Raw genomic sequence first — 16,506 nt, 5'->3', positions numbered from 1 at the left:
CTCAACAGTTCTAGACTTGGAGGCCATGTTTTCCCTGTTAATTAGAATTTGCTTAGATTACTAAAAGAAGTTAATAACATTCTAAGAAATGGAATGATTAGAGTTCTCCATCTTATTTTCTCTTCATACTTCCCTGAATTGCCCAACCTTTCAAACTGAAATTGGTAACATAGAAGGAAAGGGAAATGTATCATTTCTTCACCTTTTAGTCTCTCCTTATTCATCACTAAGACAAAGGTAAAGAGTGTTGGTAGATAAATGATTAAGAATAAAAGGCTGAAGATACAGCTCAATGATAGAGCATTGCATAGTATTGGGGGAGCAGCACTAACACCACCAAAAATGAAGTAGTAAACTCAGTAGTAGTAGCAGTAATAGCAGTAGCATAAAAATAGCAGAATTAGTTCTGTGCAGTATTCCTACCTTGCTGGTGAAAAAATATGCCATGTATGTGCTACAAAAAACAAAGTGTGTCATTTTAGAAATTCCCTACACAAGTTAAAAGTGAGCCTCTTCACATGTAAGACTTGCACTGTAGCATACAAAGATGAAAGGTAAAATTCATGCTAATGACATACAATTTTAGTGTTCCTAATAAGAGCAGTAACTGGCAAATAAAAAAACACTGTTGAGTCAAAGAGAGGATGACGCTTTACATTTTAGCCCTTGTGGTGGCATTTGTTCTGCTTCCTGCACAAGAGCCCTTACATCTTCATTTTACACTGAGCCCTACAAATTAGTTAGCTGGCCTTGGATATAGATGAATGCAAGAAACACTTGGCTTTGCCCTTCCTAGTCACCACTAAATTGTGCATTCTGAGCTGATCCTTGGAGTTGTGCTTAACAGTTATTACAGTTGGGAATTCAAAGGAGAGAGAGAGGATGGAAGAGGGAGAAAGAGGAAGAGGGAAAGAGACCTTCTGCAATGTCCTTGTCTGCTTGAGAGCAGCTGCTCTAGGCCCCATGAGACTGGATGTTCTTTTATGAATTAAAATGCTCCTCTGCTCTCTGCTCAACTTTCTAGCTCCCCTCCATGCCAGGACACTTCCAGGGGAAATGAAGGCAGGAAAGCAAGTCTTGAATTTAGAGATGAAGTACTCATTTCATAAAACTCTTATATTCTGTGTTTTTTATTAATAATATCAGACTTTGAGATTTCAAGGTACATAAACCTAATTGCAAACAGAGATGGAGCCAGTTAATGCTTCTCTCTTCCTGCTGCGTTCAAATAAAGGAAAACACATCAAATATGTTTGAATTTCAAGGGGTAATGTTACTTTAATCTTCATAATTTCTACATTTCCTTAAACATTTTTGGCATCTTTACATTGATAGTCCATTCTCTCTCTCTCTTTTTTTTTTTTGGTGATTTGATTTTAGTAAGCCATTCTGATATAGATATATATATGCAAATATATATTACATATAAATGCAAATCACAGTGTTTATATGAAAATTCCATTTCACACAATAAATCACCCCAAAGCAACGATATTTTTCTAATAAGAACAATGATCATAAGCCAATGTGATTTAATTATTCAGTCATGATGGCTTCCCTGCCTGATAATGTGCCCAGCTGGAAGCAGTTATGTCCACTGCCAACCTCATCACAGAAAAACATCTGACACCTGCATTAAGCCTCCACTGCTACAGCTTTGGTTCTTTAGGGGCCCCAGTCTCCTGTGCTGAAGCCATCACATCACCCTGATCTGCTATATCTTCTCAGCTTGTCAGGGCCTTGAAACCCAATAGTGATAAACTGAAGAATCTGATGCCCTTAGGCATGCTTTGCTGAAGTGAATGGATTAACAGTGTAAGCTGCATTTTTGGAGATGTCAACTAGCAAGAGTGATAGATGGAAATCCCAACAGGGTCAATTCAATATCTTATCTCATAAAGTGGATAAGTTGTATTAGCAAAGGTGGAAGTGAGAAATAAATAAATGGAAAGGGAATTCTTTCTCTCTCTCTTTTTAATAGGTGTCTGTTCTGTTTTCTCAGAAACTCATTTTATTTCAGTGTTTCCCCATTGCAGAACCACTTATCACCTGTTCCAGACTTTTAAAGGTCCCTTTTTTCAGTCAGTATATTTATGGGAAGCATTCCTCACTCTGTGTGGCGGGGGGTGAGGAAGAGGGATTAAACTATTGTGTTAACTAAAATTAATGATTTTTTAAGAAGTATGGTAGGAGAGTAAGTTGTTGCAAGCATTTTTAAAGGACTAAATCTCTTTTTGATGTTTTGAGAACTCTAAGAGATAATAAACTAAGTAGAAACATGACATATGGTACAGTGCATGAAATTTCTGTGTAATATATGTAATGGATAGATATGCACACATGTATGCTTTCAATTCTACTCTAACAGACTGTGTTCTATTATATAAAAGAAAAGACAATTTTCTTCCAACACAACAGATACAGTGGGGAAATTCTGGGACAAAGCTCCAGTTTTGCATTTTTGCTTATGCACACCTCCATCCGTGAGCAAAGCAGAAACCACCTGTACTGAGCCACATAGGAATACACAAGGTGCTCATATCCATACCCTTCACATTTTGTGCTTTACAAGTCACACCCACAACATCTGTAGTCAAAACTTTCAGCTTCAGATAATTCTCCTCCTCCCACTACACAGTAACTTATAAGAGGCAGCTCCCCAAACACCAAATGCAAACACCAGTTACTTCCAAGAGAAAGTGACATTTTTATTATAGTATTTGTATATTTGTCCATTTAACACATAAAAACTATGCTATCTTTTGATTAGACACCCACTTATTGTTTGAAATGTGTCACTGATAAGTTTTTTTCATATTTATTTTTATTTTTAATCGTGTGTGGTGGGGTAGGTATGTTCATGTGTGTGCAGGTGCCCTTAGAGGCCAGAAACATTGGTTTTGCCTAGAGCTGGAGTTTCAGGTAGTTGTTGAACAGCCCAATGTGGAAGCTGTCAACTGAACTTGGGTCTTCTACAAGAGCAAGATGTCCTCTTAACCACTTAGCCATCTCTCCAGCCCCAAATCATAAATTTTTGATTGTTGTATGTCCCATCCTCACTTCCCTGTAAGCTCTGTGGCTTTTATTACATAATTTTGTATAGTGCAGTAATGTTTACAAATGCATGTCATGGTATAGCAGGGATGGACTCACACATGGCCGTTGCTCTCAACTGTTATCACGTAGAAGAATCAGATCTTGTTTAACTACAGTTTGCTAAGCATCACTTTCTGGGTCTCTCTAGTTATTAGTTAGTTTGGAATAGGGCTTCAAATGTCATCTCCACCACTGGGTGTCGTAGTCTGGGCACCACACTTTGAGAACCACTACCCAAGTGCTTGTCCAAGCACATTCTGGAGTTCACTGCCGTACTTTGTATATTTAAGACCATAACAAAGACTGCAATGTAGCAAATGAAAAAGAAAAAGGCCAGTCTTAAAATTTTAACATGGAAAAATATCCATGAGCTGTTGTTGGAATAAAGCCAGGTATAGACATAAATATATAAATAGTATTTTAATGGCTATCCTGTTGAGACTGATATATATATATATATATTTTTTCAAAGTGTCTGTCAAATGCAAATTGATTGTAGTAATCATCTTTTGGAGAAAATTGGGATTCTAGGTGAACATGAATGGTTTACATTTTGATTAATTGAAGGTAATCAACTTTTGTCATCAAAGTTAGTTGTTTTAGAATTGTGTGTTTAACCAAAATTTCTTCTAAAAGCTATCCAAACACAGTTAACTAAACTTACATAGTGTTGTTTTGTTCTTGTACTGTTAACACTAACAAATTCTATTGCTATTTCCAGGAAAAATAAGGCTTGTAATTACAGAATTTCAATGACTCCAATTGTAACAGAATAAAATATTGGCATCTCTATGCTGTAATCACCTCGTTGTTTATTGTAATAATTTCTCTTTCTCTAATTTGCACCTGGGAAAGCCACAGGGACCTGTTTCTAGTTTTCTACCCAGGTCAACATTTCATTTTGACTGAGCTTTCTCATTCGAACTCTCCTATCAGTGAATACTGACTAACTTCATTGGAGCTCAGCCAAACGCTGACCATAAAATGCAAACTGCTCCTGTTGCTAGCATCACTGCCAAAGAACTGCTCGCATTTAGTAGATGATAACCACAAGTTCAACTATCTGACTTCTTCTTTTTTTTTTTTTTTTTTTTTTTTTTTTGGTTTTTCAAGACAGGGTTTCTCAGTGTAGCTTTGCGCCTTTCCTGGAACTCACTCTGTAGCCCAGGCTGGCCTCAAACTCACAGAGATCCACCTGGCTCTGCCTCCCAAGTGCTGGGATTAAAGGCGTGCGCCACCACTGCCTGGCCACAACTATCTGACTTCTATAGTCATCAAATCGTGGCCTGAATGTAGCTACAGTTTTTCAGGAGAAATTAAATGTCTCAATGTTTCAGAGCTTCAGTATCTATTTTATTATTGTAAAATCACACTAATTCGAGTTTTCTAAGTATAGACACATATACAGAAAAAATAAAATTAATCAATTATCCCATCACTCAGACATTAAGAAAGCAAATGAATATACTCAGGACTAACAAATTCACACTGTATAGAGATATGTCAAACAGGAATGATTTTCCCTCATCTCCACCCATTTCTGCCCAACCTTGACCTATCTTTCTCCCACTATCTGCAGGCCTTATTTCAGGTACTTGTTCAAATATCATCTTACCCCCAGGGGTTATCTTCTATGATTTCTTCTTTATAACTCACTATAATTCTCAGCTGCTCTCCATTTTAATAGATAACCAATCTTGTCACAGGAATTGCAAGTTCTATAACAAAAGCGTTTTTTAATTCTTTTGTTTTTTAAGATTATAACATAATCACACCATTTCTTCCTTCCTTTCCCCTCTTCATACCTTCTCATATACCCTTCATTGTTCTCTTTCAAGTTCATGGCCTAATAGGGGAATTTTTCATTTTGTTCAGCTTTACTATGTTTTCATTGCAATCCCCGCAGAGCTAGAGCACTTGGCAAGTATCTGTCTGTCGAGTGAATGGAATCTGTACATTATGACCCTCAAAAAGGTGACCAGGGTTAAAGCATTACTTGCAGTTAAGATTATCTTTTGTTACCAAAAATCTAATAGTACATGATGTATTTTTAAGTTCTACCAGTACATTACTTCTTGAATCTTCCATCCTCAGTGCCAGGTCTGGAATACGTTCCATCGTTCAAGTTTGCCTTTCATTTTCTTTCTGGATAAGAGTCGGGTTGGCTCTTGCTATGATGGCAGAACCAGTATAGCTTGAAGCCAACACATAGTCCATCAAAATGTAGTATGAAGGCTGGGTAGAAGGCTCAGCGGATAAAATGCTTTCCATACAAGCATGAAGACTTACGTTGGGAATCCCCAGCACCCATGTAAAATGCAAGGTGTCATAACATGTGCCTGTCATCCCAGTGCAGTAAGGCAGAAACAAGAGGATCTCTAGGACTCTATGGCCAGCCAGTCTAGACAATCATTGAGAGACACTGTTTTGTCTCTCAAGGGGGAAAACAATCAGTGAAGACACTAGACATCAACCTAGCCACAGGGGCTGGAGAGATGGCTCAGTGGTTAAGAGCACTGATTGTTCTTCCAGAGGTCCTGAGTTCAATTCCCAGCAACACATGGTGGCTTACAACTATCTGTAATGAGATCTGGCGCCCTCTTCTGGCATGTAGGCAGAACACTGCATACATAATAGATAAATAAATTTTTAAAAAATTTAAAAAAAGTAATTCTAAAAAAAAAAAACCTAGCCACAACATCCACAAATGAACACAGATGTGAACATGAACACAATATGCAAATATAAACAAACTGAGAAGTCCTGCCTACTTTTAAGTAATTTCTACCACACTGTTTCCCCTGGGTCCTCCATACCTTCCCACCAAAGGATTAAAATGAAGTATACTGCCCTTTCTAATGATTGTGGCACACACTGAAGAGGGAAAATTAGACAAAACCAGACAAAAACTCTTGACCTGTGAGTAATGACCTAATACTAATATCTTTTCTCTATACTCTTTGTTGTTTCCCTTTAACTATATAACCTTAGGAGTACAATTTAAGGTAATCATCACATAGCAAATATTCTGGAAACACTAGTCTCCAAAGGTTTCTCTTATTCAGAAGTTTTACTTTTTCATATTGATACAAATGCAATTGCTTTTTAAGACATCCTTGAGTAGAACTCACACATCTTTTCTTTTTGTTTCTGTATTTAATCATACTTGTCAAAAATAGAGGAGGCCTCAAACTTCCATTGCCAGTGTTCAAAGCCCAGCACACTTAACCCCTTCCTCCCTTCTTCCTGTCAAAATTTACCAAAATTTATTAACACAAAGCAAGACGCCTCAAGCTTATCTAAATCTAGAACCATTTTACTCAGTATCCCTACTGACTCGGGTGAAGGGATTAGCATTATTAAATTATTTAGTGAGGATTCTTCCAGATACCTCTAAGGTAGAAATGGCACTGGCAGATGCAAAGTTTGGTCCCCCACAAAAGGGAATAGGGAAAATTCTAAAGGAGAGTCCAAATGACCTTCAGAATATGTAGACTGGAGTACAAATGTCAGGCACTGAATGTAATGTTCGCATACATGCTGTAACTGCTTCCTATAGAGATACACTTACAGTTCTCCAATGATTAGGTATATGGGTCTTTGAGTTCTTATCAAAACGTGGTTGTCAGTAATATTTGTTGTTAAAGGACTGATGATGTCCATATGATGTTCTATTGCATTATTACTTTTTCAATTAATAGGATATTTGGGTTTTGCATGAAGTTATTGATGAATTAATAAGGCTTTGATCTAGTGTGTATTATGACAGTTATTTTTAAAAGGCTTAGGTGCTAGTCTCATATGACAAGATGAATCCATATATAAATCCACAATTGAAAGTTATTGCTTATTTATCATCAGTGAGTAAGTCATGCTTTGTGTTGAGTTTTACTTGTAGTTGAATTTTGCTTATACATTTAGGTATTTCATTTATCCTGTGAAATAGCTTCTAGCTCTATAACTCACTAAGTGAACATAGCTCATGATCCTAAATTCAGAATTATCAGTATACTTAAATACATCATAAAAGCTATCACAAGCATTGGGTTTGGTCATGATGATGGAACTACTGGCCACTAATATTTACTGAGTCTCTGTGATAATCCAAGCCACATGAGTAAGTTCTGAATGTACAAACATCATACATCATCAAAGTGCATACAGTATAGAAAATAAAAGTGAATGTTACTGAACAATCATATCTTGCAAGACATAAAGAAAAAGGTGAACCTATTCTACCCTTTCTAAAGGACACAGAAAAGAAATACAGCATTCACAGAAGATGTGCCAAGGAATTTGGAGAGGGCGATTATTTATATAAACATCTATAGTAATGAGTAGAAGACATGGCTGAAAAAAATCAATTGACCTTTGAGGCAGGAAACGTTAGGAAACTTGTTCTCAAAATGTGGTATGCAAACCAGCAACATCAGCATTCTCTGGGCACTTGTTAGATGTGTAATCACTGAACCCCTACCCTAGACCTGCTGAATCAAGAACACTTGGAGTGGACTTCTGAGTTTCAACCAACCATTTGTCTTATTGAGGCCCACCAGTTTATATCAGAATAACTAATCTTAACCCCAACTGCAAATTAGAATCCTGACCATTGCCACTGACCAAATCTATTGAGGTACAATATCTATGATGTTGTCCACTTGTAACTTGGCCATGAAAACAGTAAATAATTGATCATGTTTAAGGTAACTGATCCATAACTCAGCCCTCCTGGTTTATTCCACTCACTCCACCTCTGATATCACGCATTTGTGACATGATATTTGTACTTGAACTTCCTTCAGACTATAGTTTCCAAGATTAACTTTTATATGACCTAAAAATATGATTGTACTAAAGGACCAATATACATTTAATTGTAATTGACTTAAAAAGTCCAGGATGAATGCTAAAAGAGAATGAGTATTATATCCTATTCAGGATTACTTCTTGTTATTGGATAACCTAGATAGAATTCTTCTAGAAATTGGCGGGGGGGAGGGTTGTATCAGTTGGGACATGAAAAATGCTACAGTTACAAAGCACTTTTGGCTATGTCTTTTTTGTTATTATACAAGGATTTCATTGTCATTACTGCTAAGATTAATAGTGGCTTTTTATTCAAGTGGGCATCTTGCAATAGTTTGGTGAATTCCAACCTTCCCATTTCCAGAAAGTATCACGTTCTAACAGCTGTGACTCCTGTCAAGGGATTCAGCAAGATGGCTTAGCCATCTGCTGGCTTCCTGCAGGTAACCTCCTGCCACCATATCTATCATCCTAGAGCGGACAAGCAGAAAGCAGATTCTGAAATCTGCCCCCCATCTTGCAGCCTTCTTTGATGACCATTCTATTCAATGTCTGCCATATCACCTTTATTCCACAACAAACACCATCTCTCCCCTTAACTAGAGTTATCAACCATCGCCATTTGTCCAGGACTAAAAAAATGCTTGGAATACAGTAGTTTTCAGCATTAAAACTGGAATGGGCCCCGGCAAATGAGAAGAAATGAAAAGCACTGCTTTCACCCACTATGTCTGACCTATTTTGTGTTGGCAGCATTTTTATGGCTCAATTGTTCTTGACATTTGGCATCTTTCAAAGTCATTTGGTTATTAAAATCTTACTAAGATCCAAGGTGCTGGGACAAACCACCAGAGTTTTATTTAGTAAAAGGATCCAAACAATGCCCACTTGTCACAAGTAGTGGTGATGTTGCTGGTCCCCACTAAACACACTTTGAGTAGTTCAACTTTCTGAAACAGAGAAAATACTAATCCCTGCCTCCGCCCCAGTATGAAGCTCTACCTGGTCCTTTCATATAAACAAATGCTGCCCTAGGCAGGAAACAATGAAACTAGCATCAATGATGCTCAGCCTAGTCCTGGGAATATATTAGGTAAATATATGTTAATGAATGACTGTGTGTCCCACTAAAGCCGTAGCTGTTTATTTGATGATTTCATCAATGAAGATATGACTATAATTCCCCCATATAAGTTATACCAAAACAAAACAAAAACTCAGAGTTTCGTTGTTAGTCTCTTCCAATATCATCCTTTAAGATGCAAACTCATCAATACATATGTCTGTTGATGGTAAAGGCTTAAAGTGAAAAAAGGAATACAGGGCTGGGGATATAGCTTAGTGTTAGTGTTCTTCCTTGGCTGTATGAGGCCCTAGACTGAAGCTGAAGCATTGCAAAACAAACACACCTCTTTGGTGGTTAAGATTTTGTTTTCAATTCTATGACCTTCTTTAGGGTACATTCCTAGAAGTAGAAGAGTTGCTGTGTTAAATGATATTTAAGTTGCATCCTACAAAAGTAAAAGACAATTGACTTTTTAAAGAGAGGACGTGTGAGATTGGGAACATCAAGACAGACTAGTGAGACTGATCCTAACTTCCTATCTACCACTGTCCACCATCTAACGCACAGTCAAGTAGCTCTCGGCCCTCAGCCAGTGCCCCCGCTCACATCTTCACTCAAATCAGATTGACCCTAACCATCATTCCATACTTTCTATTACCAACCCTGAATCAAGGCTGCCCAGTCCACTACAACAGAAACAGCATTCACAAATACCTCACAGACGACAGACTGAGGCCCTGAAACCACTGGTCCTTAGTCTCACCCAGTAATGGGCTTCTAGGAGACTGTGAGCTTAGCAATTGGAGGATACTTTTGTTTACTTGTGAGGACTTCACAGAGCATTGTTCTTAGTTGTCGTCTCCAGGGTCAGGCCTTTAAAACAGAGATAATCTTAAAACACTTACAGCAGGTGCTTGTTAAGCATACCATCTGTCAGTTTTGCAAACTGTTGCAAGTTTGTTCATGACTTAACTTCATCTGTCTCAACAAACTTTCTAAATCTTACTGTAAATTTTTGTGAAATGATCACCTTCTGGGGAACACACTTTAGTATTCTTTATAAGGCATTTTATGTCATCTGTCTGCCAAGTAATCTACCTTCAATCCCCCTTATTCTAAGGGGACAAGATAATAGTGGACTTAAACACAGGGCTTGCAGTGTGCTCCATGCTTAGAGGTGGCAAAAGAGAAGTGCATTCATTGTCACAACCCTTCAATGGACATGGAATCAATAGGACATGGGCTCCATCTAACCTTCTGAAACTCAACTACCTTCTGGCTGACTTCACATCCTATAGTCTTGCCATATCAAAAGAGAAAGAAGCCCTCACTAGTGGAATTTGTGAAAGTATACATAATGATTATTTGAAGATATCTTGGTATACATTCACATGTGTAGCTCATATACTTCTCACATTTCTTACCCAGTGTTGAACAGTACAGTGTAAAGATCAAAAGAATACAATCAATAAATTGGGCTACACTCCCTTACCTGTTGTGATGCTTAAGCTTGATTATCAACTTTATTGGATCTGGAATCAACTAAGAGACATACTTCTGTATAGATAAGCTATTCACTAGTTTGGATTCAGTGCGGAGGGAGAAGACCCTCCCACAGAGTGGGTAGCACTCTCCAGCAGCAGTGCAGTTTAAGATGGTCCAAAGGAAAAGATGTTGCTTTTTACCTGTCCAGCTTCACTCCTTGCTGGTGAGAGCACCCACTTCTTTGTTGTTGCTACCAACCTTTGCTAACATCAAAGCCAAGCTTCTTCAGCCTTCCAACATGGACTGAAGACCAGCAACTCTCTAGGAATCCTCCAGGATTTCAGTGCCATATTGAGATCACTGAAGCATCTAGCCTCATGAACTGAGCAGTTACTGGGTCAGTTATCCTGACTAATACACCTACAATTCACTAGTGCTGCAGTCTTTAGTAAGGTATTTCACCCCTCTGACCTCCAGTTTCCTCTTCTGTAAAATGGATGCATAGTATAGTTTATGTAGCTATTGAAAAGATTAGATATAATAGACATTCAAGTAGTAGGCACATTAATAGTTTCCCTGCATAGAGGAGTGCACAGGGTAATCACGGTAGCCACTTGATGTGAGTTTTTCTTTTTTCTTTTCTTTTTTTTTTTTTTTTTTTTTTTTTTTGGTTTTTTCGAGACAGGGTTTCTCTGTGTAGCTTTGCGCCTTTCCTGGAACTCACTTTGGAGACCAGGCTGGCCTCAAACTCACAGAGATCCGCCTGCCTCTTCCTCCCAAGTGCTGGGATTAAAGGCATGCGGCACCACCGCCCGGCATGAGTTTTTCATGTAGGAATGGAAGCGGTTGAAAATGGTATTGTGTATTATCATTTTTCAGTTACTAGAGAAGGCTCTCATGAGATTTAACTTGCCCATTCCCTTACTCCCTCTTAGCAAGGTCAGTGCCCAAGGTTAAGTCCTTTCCATCTTTTTCTTGGGCCATGTTCGAAACTCCTAGCTTGTCTAGGTAGCCTGCCTTTCCCCTCTTTAAGGGGAGCTATTAACTTTAAGACTAAAACTAAGAAAATTGATTTTATTTTTGTTTAACTTCCTAAAGAAAAGTACACCAATTCCCTTTTCTTCAACATGATCTGTAAGTCCATTATCAACTTCCTCCACAAATCATATTATGACCTTTGCTTTCTAAAGCACCCAGGCAGCCTCTATTCCAGCATATGTGAGCATTCTCATAGTCCATTCCTGCACCTTTTACAGCTCAGCATGTTACCCTTACAGTTGTCACTCCTTCCTACATGCCATATCATTTCTTCTCTGCCCAGAGAACTTTCCTTTCCTTCAAAAGTCTTTTCAATCATCATTTTCACCAATAATCCAATCATGGCTCACCAAGATTAAATTACTCCTCTGCAGTAGCTCCCAGAATGCATTGAATAAGTCACTATGATGTCCTCTAAATGACTAGGTAACAAGTCTCTCACCCAACTCATCAGAAGCAAGCATTAGTATCTTGCTATGATTTATCTACTATGAGTCAAATTTTCTTCTAAGCATTTAATATATATTATTTCATATTCACAATTCCATAGGATAACTATATCCTCTCAATTTTATAAAAAAATTAAACTATGGATTAAAGATTTTGAGAAACTTGGCCAAGACTGCAAGTTACTAGTGGCCAAGTCAAGATTAAAAATCAATCTGTCCCACTTAAGAGCATACAGTATCAACTACCACTATCATATAGTACCCAGAAATGTTATAATTCTATATATAACAAATTATATCCAAATATATTTTCTTAAAACCATAAACACTATCTCACAGTTTCTCTAAGCCAGGAATTCAGAAACAGCTTTTGGGGGGATGTTCTGTCTTAAGGTCTCTTGGGAGGCCACAGTCAAAATGTTCCACTTGGTTGTACTCACCTGAATGCTTGGACTGAAGGATCAGCATGGTGTTAGAAATGGACAGAAGGCCTATGGAGACTCACCTGTGGGCCTCTCCCCAAGCTGCTTGAGTACCCTCATGATGTGGTGATTGGCTTCTCCCAGAGTGATAATCCAAGAGAGCAAGGGGCAAGTCACAATGTCTTTTATGTCCCAACCTCAGAACTCAGACTCTATTATGTATATAAAATCCCATTGGGTACAAAGCTAAGCTTTAACTTACTATGGGAAGGAGCTTCAGAGAGCTGTGGATACTGAGAAATGAAGATTATTCCAATTTCCTAAAATGTTAAGTGGAAACATGTTCTAGATCAGGGCTTCTTAAGCTTTTCCACTCACAACCCCTTTGCAACCAAGAAATTTTTATTTGACTTGTAGCATACATATATGTGTATATATCTCTGTATATAAAACAAGTATTTCCTGAAAATAAATAATAAAGAAATTTATTATAATACAACTCTTCGGTATATACATATTTTACCATGTACTAAAGATGAAAAATCTTCAGGTTAATGAGATGGATATTCTTATTTATTTTGACATAAGTAAATCTTGGATGAATATTTAATGCTGTGGGATACAAAATAATCATCAGCATTTTCAGAGTTTTTAAAGATTTATTTATTTTATGTGTATGTCTATGCACCATATGCATGCAGGTGCCTGTGGAGGACTGAAGAGGCTTGGATCCCATGCAATTGGAGTTAAAATACTTAACAGACAAATCAAGTGCTTGTGAGCCACCAGATTTGAATGTTGAGAGGTGAATCTGAGAGTGCACCAAGTACTTTTAACTGCTGAGCCATCTCTCCAGTCCCAATAAATATATATACAGATGTGTGTGTGTGTGTGTGTGTGTGTGTGTGTGTGTGTGTGTGTGTGTGTGTGTGTTTGTGTATTCATCAATGCTGAGACTGCCACTTTGTATAAATATATACTATAAATTATTGGATTATATTAAGGGTCATTTCAAAAATTGTTAGAAATTCTACCTTAATCCCAAGCCAAATTTTATTTGCTGATTTTCTACTCAAGTTACTCGTTCACATAGAATTGGATGTATTACATGCATGTATTCATGTGTGTGTGCACATGTGTTGAAGCACATGTGTAAGCCAGAGTTTGACATTTCATGGCTTGCTCTCTACTTTATTTTTGAGACTGATTTTCTCACTGAACCTGGGGCTCATCAAGTAGTCTAGGCTGGTTGGAAAGTTAAGATTTAGGGGGTCTATCCATTTCCATCAACCATCCCTAGAAGTGGGATTATAGACATGTGTCACCATGCCCAAGTTTTACATGGGTACTAGAGATATAAAATGAGGTCCTAATGCTTGCAGAGGAGGCACTTTTCTGATTGCTCCATCTTTCCAACCACTCAAAGAGCAATTTTTAGAATCTTCGGGTAGTAGCCAGACACATTACCCACTGCACCACTGGCCCAGTGCTTCAAGGAGCAGAGTTTTAAATCAGACCTTATAGAACACAGAACAATCCAAAGATAAACTAACTTGATATATGCTGAAGAATGCCAACAGGAAAACAGTAAAAAATGTTTTCTTTTCATAATTAAACTGTTCTGTTCTGTAATAGCAATGCATCATAGGCAAGAGCTATCAAAAATATCTTGGGCTTATTATACATTTGATTGGAATTAATTTTCTGTCAGTGTTCAGAAATATACTATCCCATGGTCTTTCAACATGTTCAGATATACAAGCGAGTGATAAGTTGTGTTCTAGATAATGAGACATTGGTATTTATCACTGATGTGTCTCTAATAACTCCAAAATTATGGAACACTGTTCCAAAATTCTAGATGTTTCCTCATGTCTCCAAATGGAGCATCAAATGGATTCAAGACTTTAATTCCATTAAATTCCAGTAGAAGCCATGGGTGAATATCTAACTTAGCTTCCATTCTATGGTTTTAGGCTGATGCAACAAAGAGTGAAGAAATACTCATAGTTTGAAATAGTTATGTCCTTAACAGAAAAACAAACCTATGTTTGATTTCAGGATTAACTCTATGGTTTGGCGTCAGCATAAACCCAGCCTCCAGAAAAAGGCTTATTATCTTCTTTAGCACAATATCTGTAATTAAACTGGGACAACCAAATCTCTTAGATATAACAGTAAAGATAATAAAATTGTTGGGTTTAGCTCTCAGGCTATGCTTGTCTGCAAGCCAAGATTGTATTTGCTTAAAATAATTGTTTAATATGGTATCAGATATATAAATATAAAATACTGGAATGAAGCATATTACAAAATCACAGTGACATGAACACATATGACAAACTTTATTCTAAAGACCAATCTGTATTACTAGAAATAAAAACTGGATATGAGCTGCTCATTCTTCCAGCCACTACTATCACCTGACTAGATCCAAAAAACCATAGAAGCTGGGTCAGATTTGCTTTGGTAGCTCCTAGGAGCCAATCCTCTCATAGACTTTAGAGCCCATGTGTTGATCCAGTCCTCTATCTGTTCCATAAATAAAGTTTGACTGAAGCCCATCCATGCTCACTTGGCTTATGGATTATCTGTAACTACAGTGGTAGAGTTCATAAGTTGAAGCTGTGTGGCAAATCTGAAAAATCTGTGGTCTGGAAATTTACAGAAAATGTTTTCCTGATGTGTACCTCTGAAGACTTGGCCCTAGGCAACCTATTAGAAGACTAAGATATCTATGTCTACTATATGATATCTCAAAAAAGGGAAATGCATTGCTATTTACATTAAGGCATTTGCTTACACAGAGTAAAGGCAAAATTTTTGTGTATGGTGCTGGAAATGGAACTCAGGGCCTCACATATGCTAGGGAGTAAGCACCTTGATACTGAGCTATATTCACAGCCCAGACAAGACACAAGCAGTAACTTATATCCCCCATAAAATGCTCAGATTAAGACAGAGACTATTTTTCACACTTTCTCTCAGTCAATACCCCCAATAAAGATTGCTACTCTTTTAACTTCTATCATACAGGTAAATTTTCCTGCTCCTGACTTGTATACACATGAAGTAAAATAGTATTTCTTCTTGTACCTTGCTTCTTTAATTCAGCATTATGACAGTAACAAACACATAGCACTCATATCACAGCATTTTCTTTTCCATTGCCATATAAGTATCATTCAGTTGCACAACTAAAGTACAACGCATTAACCTATTCTTCTGTTAGTGAACATGAGGGTCTATCCAAGGGCTGCCTGACATACCAGTTTGAGAAATACAAGTTTTGACGTTGGCCATGTGTTGGCAGTTTACAAATCTATTTTCTGAAACACTCCTGAACACTCTATGGGTTGTCCATCATGCAGGAAACAAAATAGTAAAGGCCAGAAAGGCTTTTATCATGCCACATAATTATACCCATGGCACTCAAGCTCTTCTACTGAGGCTTTTACTTTGTCCTTTTAAAAAGTGGGATGATAAGTTTTGCAGTTGTCAAAGTTAGGAAAGCACAGGCTGAGGTGCTAATGATCTCACTTCCTTGTTCTCCTCTTTAACTAAACTACCAATTTAAATGTAATTAAGACTGGTGACAGCTCTTTACTACAATGCCCAATACAACAGATTTAAATCACTAAGATTTCACACTACACTCTATGTCTGAAGACATGGATACTTAGCTTGACAAGGGCTGGAAAAAAGATTTAACTGCTCTGCAAAAATAACTGAACATCAAAAGATGGCCCCAGCCTCAAAGTATGGATTGAGGAAGAATAACAAGTCTATAGGTTTTTCTATTTTCTACTCAAGTCTTTACTGCATGTAGCAGCAGACTTAGTGGCATAAATCAGAAAATGATAATGAGGCATGAAGGAAATTCTCATAAATCACGTTACTAAGTATAGTTACATTGTAGATGTAGAACCCAATTAAACAGATGGCCACATGCTGTCAGAATTAGCCCCTAATCAATAAAGATGTTCATTTTAGAAAATCACCTCAATTTTTCACTTCTTCAGTGAAGCACAGAGGAGGCAGTTGGGAGGGGATGGGGGAGTCCCAGGAAAGCCAGTGGGGAAATGTGTAAGGAGAAATTCCACCTGTCTTAATTTGTAGTCCAGAAAATCAGAAATGTAAGAGG

At 37.6% G+C, this 16,506-nt stretch overlaps 1 protein-coding gene across 1 annotated transcript in view; it reads right to left on the bottom strand.

The window, feature by feature from the left end:
- Positions 1-16,506, bottom strand: part of Phex (phosphate regulating endopeptidase X-linked) — a 207,148-nt gene that overhangs the window by 31,810 nt on the left and 158,832 nt on the right. The gene's annotated exons all lie outside the window — the stretch shown is intronic.

The sequence above is a fragment of the Peromyscus californicus genome, unplaced genomic scaffold (genome assembly GCF_007827085.1).
Source record: "Peromyscus californicus insignis strain IS unplaced genomic scaffold, ASM782708v3 Scaffold_10__1_contigs__length_136768540, whole genome shotgun sequence".
Classification (NCBI taxonomy): domain Eukaryota; kingdom Metazoa; phylum Chordata; class Mammalia; order Rodentia; family Cricetidae; genus Peromyscus; species Peromyscus californicus.
Note: the sequence above shows the minus strand (reverse complement) of the source record. Positions and strands in the feature narration are given on the sequence as shown.